This window comes from Meriones unguiculatus, chromosome 4, assembly GCF_030254825.1.
Source record: "Meriones unguiculatus strain TT.TT164.6M chromosome 4, Bangor_MerUng_6.1, whole genome shotgun sequence".
NCBI lineage: Eukaryota > Metazoa > Chordata > Mammalia > Rodentia > Muridae > Meriones > Meriones unguiculatus.
This window is the reverse complement of record NC_083352.1, coordinates 133,104,826-133,112,971: the sequence shown is the minus strand read 5'-3', so window position 1 is coordinate 133,112,971 and position 8,146 is coordinate 133,104,826. Positions and strand designations below refer to the sequence as shown.

At 46.0% G+C, this 8,146-nt stretch overlaps 1 pseudogene; it reads left to right on the top strand.

The window, feature by feature from the left end:
- Window positions 1-723: 723 nt before the first annotated feature.
- Window positions 724-3,585, top strand: LOC110552942 (phosphoserine aminotransferase-like; annotated as a pseudogene).
- The last annotated feature ends 4,561 nt before the right edge of the window (window positions 3,586-8,146 follow it).

Genomic DNA, 8,146 nt, shown 5'->3' with positions numbered 1-8,146 from the left:
TGAAAAGTCTCCTGGCCATGACTTAGGCTCCAAGAACATCAGTCTCCTGTTTTCTTTAGTGAGAGCCCTGTGACAGGGGCTAGGACTTAGGTCCTGCCTCTCACTGAGAGGAGTGTCTAAGGGACATTGTGGCCATCCTTTTCCTACTACACCTGCTTTATAGCAGATCTTCAGCATCATTGCCACCTTCTCCATGTTAGCTCATTTACATGCTCGATTTTCTGCAGATTCTTAATCTCTCCACACCCGCATAGAGTTCCATGAGAGCAAGAAGTATTACTTTCTTCATTAAAGGATCCGCTAAGCACATAGAAATTGTTACTGGAACATTGTAAGTGCCCAACTAATCATTGCTGAATGCCTTATCTTAATCTTCTTACTGCCTTTTGAAAAGCTTCTATTATCTCAATTTTACAGATGAGAAATTGAGGCACAAAGAGGTTAATATACTTGCCCAATCACATAGTTATTGAGTGGCAGAGCTACTATTTGAACCCAGGTCTTTCTGATGTATTTTTAAGGTCATAAACAAGTTTTGTATCAGCAAAGAATTCAGTGTACAAGAGGGCCTGCTAAAAATGGTGTACAGGCCCTTCTCTAGGCTCTCAATCCAGAGCAGTGGTTGGCCACGGAATGTAAGTTCCCTGCAATGGATTTGTCTTACATTCCAGCTTTGCCTTTTATTCCACCAACAAAGATCTATTTTGAGAAAATACATGCGAAATGGAAAATCCAAGAGGTGACAGTGTTGCCTCTGGTTTTGTGCTCTTGGCCGTTGGTAGTCAATGCTGGACTTTTGGGCACAAGAACGGCTCTTCGCTGGATTGTGGCATCAGCTGGTTGAACAGTGATGAGCAGTGAAGCAGCCTTCTATGCTACTGTTGACTGATTCTGTTGACTCCTCCTGGCTATATTTAGACAGAATCCATGGTCTCTGTGTTTGCTAGGGAAATGCCACAACCTGAGGGACACTGTCTCTGAAGCCACCCCGTGCAGGCAGAGCACTGTGTCTATAATCACACCTTTCCTGTCTCTTCCTTCTCTTCCTTATTCTAAATGTTAAGCTCCCTGGACACATTCTTTCTGTCATCCTGCAAACTCTTCCGTGGCATGACATCATTCGATCTCGTCAAATCTTATGAAATTTTTCCTCTGTCTTTGGGTGCCTGTGTTTTTCTTCAGGATGGAAGACCGGAATTGTGGCAGCTGTACAAGTTCTCCATAGGCTGTCACCGTTTCCCCTTTCTCCTTTCCCACCGCTGACTCCTTCACTACAGTGTATCCCTACATGGATGAAATGGCCTGGAAGTAATGTTGGCGACTGGCGATGCTGGAGTTCCAGAGGAGGCCTGGTAGATCAGAGGTGAATGATAGTGGGGAGCAAGTGGAAGCCATTAGTTGTTTCTCACTGTTGCCAGAGAGGAAGGATTGTTCTGGCTCACAGTTCAGGGGTGGGGGCACAGTTGTGGGACTGGCTCTAGTTCATGGTGGGGGGGGAGTGTGTGGGGTGTGTGTGGGGGAGTGTGTGGGGTGCGGGGCTGTTAGCTCACAGACCGGAACACAAAGGGCTTAGATAGGTTGGGCTGTTCCCCATAAGACCTATCGCCCAGTGATTCCACTTCCTCCTTGTAGGTTCCACAACCTACCTTCAAAGGGCCATGAGTTTGGGATTGAGTGTTCAAATATATGAGCTCATGGAGGATATTTTACTCCTAGGCAAAGCACAAGCCACGGCTTACTGGGGATGTCCTGTAGGTGTCAGTAGCTATGCTGAGGCTTTGGAGGCAAAATTTGCAAAAGCAAGGATGAGGAAGAGAATTAGGTTTGGCCAAAAGATTAGAATGTATTAGGACAGAGCTGGGGCTTGGGGAAGGGCTCATTCATTACAAACTCTTTCCTTCAGTGGGTACTTACCGAGTGCCTATCATACCCCAACTCTGGACTGGGCACCGAGAATAAAGAGTGAGCCATACAGTGATGATTTCCTAATGAGAAAGCTCACAAGTTCCCAGGTGGAAAAGCGAGCATGAAATCAGTGTTCTGTATGACGGCAGACTTGGGAGGGAGAACCTTTGATATGGGTGAAATAAGGCTGAGTAAGGGATAGATGGAAGGGTCAAGAGGGCAGCAGGAGACGCTGTATTTAAAGGACTGTGTGAGGGATTCCAGAAGAGACAGATGTTGGAGGGTCATGTGTGGCCTCTTAACACAATCTCAGCAGATCTTATGCCAGGATTCCGTGTACACAGCATCAGTAAGCATATCCTTGTGTGTGATGTGGCTGCTTTCATGGCCAAACGACTTTATCATTAAAGACAGGGCCTATTTCTCCTTCGTCTTTATACTCTCAATGCTCAGAATGGAGCCAGGCACATCCTACAGAGCAATAAGTAGTTATGACCAGGGGCTGGAAAGATGGCTCATTACTTCAGAGAATTTGCTTTTCTGGCAGAGGACCCTAGTTTGGTTTCCAGAATCTACACTCAGCAGCTAACGACCTTCTGTAACTCCAGCTTCGAGGAGATCAGGTGCCTTGGGCCTCTGTAGGTACCTGTATGCATGTGTACATAACCCCACAACATACATGCCTATACACAATTTAAAATCAAGAATAAGTCTTTAAAAATAGTTGAGACTAAAGGGAGCTGCAGAGTCTAATGCTTCACTGGGTCACTCAGCCCTTATCATGCTCACTCATTGCAGGGCTAGAGAATCCAGACAGGCTATAGTGAGGGTGGATTCTATCTGCCATGTGGTGGTCCTTAGCTGGGAAGAATTTATGTCTAGGCAAACTGAAAGCCTGTGTCTGGAATCACCTGAAGCTGTTGATGCCAGCTGTTGGTTAGGATCTTAGCTAAAGCCACCAACCACAATGTCTGCATGTGGCCTGTCCTAATGCTTGGACTTCCTTAGAAGACAGTGGCCACACATAGCTCTAGGCTTAAAAATTTAAGGGTCAGCTTTATACCAGACATCAAGGGAGCAGTGCTGGCCTGTGACATGTCTTCGAACTTCTTATCTAGGCTGGTGGATGTTTCCAAGTTTGGTGTGAATTTCTCTGGTACTCAGAAGAAGGCTGGCTCTGCTGAGGTGATGGTGGTGATTGTCCATGATGAGCTGCTGGGGTTTGCCCTCAGAGAATGTCCTTCAGTCATTGAATTCAAGGTACAGGCCGGCAAAAACTCTTTGTGTAACATACCTCTATGTCTCAGCATCTACGTCATGGGCATGGTCTTGGAATACGCATGGTCCGAGAACAATGGAGGGGCCGAAGCCATGGAGAAGCTCAGCTCCATCAAATCCCAAATGATTTATGAGATTATTAATAATTCTCAAAGATTTTATGTGTGTCCAGTGGAACACCAGAGCAAAAGCAGGATGATGTTTCCTTTCCTTTTGCATTGGCAATACTAAAGGAGATGAAGCTTTGGAAAAACTATTTCTTAACAATGCGGTGGAACTGAACATGATCTCCTTGAAGGGTCACAGCTCAGTGGGAGGCAACCATGCCTCTCTGTATAATGCTGTCACATGGAAGGTGTTGAGAAGTTGGCTGCCTTCATGAAGAACTCTGGAGAAGCATGAGCTGTGAACAGGACCAGCCACACTGTGCCTGGAACAACATGCAGAGTTTAGAGTCACTTGGGGTTGGCTACAGAAACTTAGCAGACATGGAGTTTTGCAAATACATGCTTATTACAGACTTTTTTTCAAAGAATAATGACTGAACATCTAGGGCTCTGTAGAGCTCATGAGACCACTGGCTAATGGCCGCCTTCATTTTTACTTGAACTGTAGGCACTTAAAAAGCCTTCCTGTTGCTTTCCTAACAAGTTAAGCTTCTTATCTTTGCTGCTCCTTTCTCTAGGTGGACCATAGGACTTGCCTTGGACTTTGTTCTGCCAGTTCCAGTTAGTTATTTTTGGGTTCACAGGAGCATATCACAAGGCAGTTGGGAAGCCCTGTGTGCTGGACAGCGATGAGACTGCGGGGTTCTGCAGCTGTTAGTTAAAGTCAACAGCGAATCTTGTGAGCATTTTGCATCTGGACACTGCTATTCTCAAAAAGAGATAAAAGTGACACACTAGATGAGTGTTTATAGAGTAGGAATTTTTTAATACCGTATGGTTTATAGTTGTGCTTTTATATTGCTAATGAAACAGTTCTGCAGAGGCTTTTAGAGTTTGCTCAGCCCCATGACATTGTACATGGCTGTCCTCTGCTATCGACAGCTGCACCCTTTCACCTACCCTGTTTTAAAGCTGCTTCATGAGAAAGATCTAGAAGTTCCATGATTCAGTTTTCCTTGCCTTGCCACAAGTAGAAGAAATGGTTGGTTTTGCTTTCCAGTGAGGCTATGAAACAAAACTAAGTTACCCTTCTTCCCTGTGAGTTGTGTTAACATGGCTGGTTCATAGTTTGACCAGGGCAACACTGTACATTCCAAATCTTTGCTGAGGTTTCCATGTGTTGTTAGTGTTTTTTAGTTGAGTATATGAGGAACATTAAAGTCTTAAAGCATCTAAAAAAATGTTAAGGGTCCTTGTAGTATATAGCCATGGAAAATGTATGGATTCTTCTCAGGGTGTCCTGAGGTTTGTCCTATGTGACTACTCCTGGACGCATTAGGATCTAGTTGAGCCTCATCCAGATATAAACCTCTACTTCTCCATGAAGCAGTAGGGTTTCCATGGCTCTGGCATCCCTGGGAATTAGTTGTGGTTCTTCTGTGTCCATGCTGTGTTCTGTGACTCCCCCTTTTCTGGGGGAGTGCTTACAGTGTCAGGCCAGCAGGAAGAAAGGAGGACCAGACATCTGAAGGATGGGCTTACAGGCATAGAGGACAAGGGATCTTTCTGGGATCTTTGAGGGAGAGAAGCAAAGTGGGATCCAGGTGCAGCATGGATGGAAGAAGCCTCCTAAAGTCATGGAATTTTTCAAATAGAAAGGATGGTGTTAAGACCTTAGCTCATTTTATGTGACCCCAGGGGAATTAGAAGCTGGCAGGACCCTGGGGACTGGAGCCCCTTTGTTTCCCAGAAGAATTGAGTTGCACAGCGGGGCAGGGCCTCTGTGCCTGGACTTCAGGCAAGCCAGAACAACAGCAGTGACCTCAATGTGTCTGAGTCAATCAGAGAGAGGCAGCATCTGGCCATGGAGTCTGGAGAGGCCAGCCCTTGTGTTCCACATAGTCCTGCATCACTGCTGAAGATATTGAGGTCTGTGTAAGTGAAGGTCTGGGCTTTCTCTAGAGTAAATGTTTTCTAGGGGGTCAAGGGCTGGGGAAGTTCGGAACCTAAGCCCTGGGTGCACTTCTGTCATTCAGTTTCCTAGCAACTCACCTTTCTTTTATTGATGAAGATTCATGTAACATAAAATCCACTCTCAACCCCAACCGCTATCTAATCTGATAGAGGAACTCTGTTCCAATAATACCCATTCCTATCCCCACCAAGCCCTAAGCCACCAATGACCCACAACTCTGCATTAGCCTATCCTGGGTGTTTCCTGTAGGTGGAGCCATGTAATATACACTCTCCATAGAAGATGGGAAGACCTTAGGTGCTCAACATGCCAGGGCCAGCCTTGAGCACTGGGAGCCGGGACAGGGATGGCTTTCCATCACCCTTATCACACACAAGTCCTCTGACAAGCCCCTGGAAAGAGAGCTAGCTGCTCACAGAGATGGCCAGCCTTGGATTTTTTTCTTTCCTCTTAGCCCCACCAATTCTGCTGTATGAGAACCTTCTCCTAGTTCCAAACAAAAGCAACTTAACTATACAGCTTACTGTTAATAAGGCTTCCCTCTTCAAACTCTGCCAAGAAAATGCTTGGAAATGGCTCTGTGGCCTTTGCAGGTTGGTGGCTGGGGCAGGCTTACTGTGGAAGAGGGCTAAAAGCCTTAAGATCTGAACTTGGCTTCAAACTTGGCTCTGCCTTGCAGTGGTCTTTTAAAGTACTATTCTCCTTGTGCCTTAGTCTGCTCATTAATAGATGGCAACAATGCCAGGATCCACTTGCAAGGAAACTCGGAAGTTAAGCGGGCGCATGGCCGTGCTGGATCAAAGACAAGGATGGCGTCAGTGTGGTGTCACCATAATGAACAAACCTTTCTCTTCAGAGCTTTCACCAAAGTAAAGGGGTTTCTGGCCATTTCCTGTCAGCTTTCTTCATTCTTAATACTCCATATTAATGCTATCAATTTGGTATCTACTAGCTACATGTGGTTCCTTTTAATAAATACTTTTGTTAATGCAACATATTTGATCATATCCATCCAAGCTCCTCTCTCTAACTCCTCCAAGATCCACCCCCCCTTCACCTTCCTGCTTCTTGTCCTCCTTTGTTGTTGTTGTGAATAACACATTGGCCCTGGTTTGTGTTGTTCATACACACAGAGTGTGGTTGGCTGAGCAGGGTCAGTCACATCCTTGTGGAAAGCCTGGCTATCCCTCTCCCAGAGACCATCAACTGCCAGCAGCTCCTCATTTGGGGTGGCAGCTGTCCAGTCCCTTCCCTCTCCATGTTGCTGGATTGGCCGTGTGCAGGGCCAGTGCAGGCAACAGCTGCTGTGAGTCCACGAAGAAAGTGGTCCTGAGATGAGCAGAGCACTGCTTTGCTTTGGTCCTCACCAACCTTTGGCTTTTACCGTCACTCTGCCTCCTCTTCCCTAAAGGGCTCTGAGCCCTGGGCATATGGTATAGATGTCTCATTTGTGGCTGAGCACTTCATCGACACTCACTCTCTGTACCTTGACCACTTGTTAGTTTTTGGATTAACTTTTCTGATGAGGTCTGAAAGTGGTATTAATTTACCAGTAGAAATATAAATTTAGAGGGCAATTAGATACTGTGTTCATTAAGCAAAATAATGGGTTTAGCCCTGGGTCCTGTGATCTCTCCAGTCCTTGCCAGATTTCCAGTACTAGGCATGCATTTCCTCCTGTGGAACAGACCTTACAGCCAATCAAAAAGCAGTTTGTTACTCCAGCTGTCCTGCCACTGTTACATCCATGCTTCTATCTTGCCATTATGGTCATTATTGTAGTTTACAGGGCTCACAGCTTGGTAAGACTGTTGTGGACTTTTTTATTTTTATTTTAGTTCTAACACCCTGCAGAACACTATCCAGTACTTACTATGAATGCTAGCCAGAAGGGAAGAAGCTTCTTGGTCAGTCTGATCTGATTTTTCCATGACTGATGTATGTAGTATCTTCAGCAATAGGTTTTTACCACAAAATTCTGGTGGACAACCAAGAGCAATGGCAGTAGCTTTATTGCTTTGGGGATTTCTGGGACATCTCTGACCTATGACTCTAGGCGAGGTATCCCACACCTGTGCTAGGCTTTTTATTTGGCAGCCCGTGGCTTCTGGGATGAGCAAAACCCTCTGTGTATAGTAGCTCCAATTAAAACATCTAATAAGAACACACACACACACACACACACACACACACACACACACACACTTTATAAAGGAGTAGGTTTCCAAATGCACTTTCAAACGTCCTTATCCCTTTCCAGTTTTTCTTCTGCCATACTCTCTCACTGTGACTCTTAAAGACCAACTACTAAAGAAAAGAAACATTCATTTCCTCAGTGGCCCTGCCACATGTCAGGGGCTCAGAGTTTCCCCAAGTGACTTGTGGCTCTATCACAATGGCAATTCAGACTGAGGACATGGCTACGATCACTGAATTCTGGGAGACAACACTGTGGCTGTAGCTCTGGGATGCTCATTGCTCTTTGAATGTTTGTTACCTCCTCCCACTCCTGCCTTTGTTCATGGTCTTCATCATATCTGATTCCACCACTGACTGGTGGCCTCCAGTATTCAATTCTTAACCATTCCCCTGGAAGGGATGGCACTACCCCGGGTTCTCAATAGCCCTCCTCCTGCCTTCCTGTGCCTCACACTGTTAGTGGATCTGGCTCTAGTCTCAGCTCGGCTCTGAGGGCCTGGCTGCACTTGGCTCCACACTGGTTCAGATTCACCCCACCTGGATTTACTCTAGATGCCTGTTAGGGAATAGCAGCTGCCCTGGGGTGGTTCTTCTCATGGCGATGGCTGTGAACAAACACATGTTTCTGCTTCAGATTATTGAACACAAGCAAGGCGCACGGTGAAGCTCACATCCAGAGGCA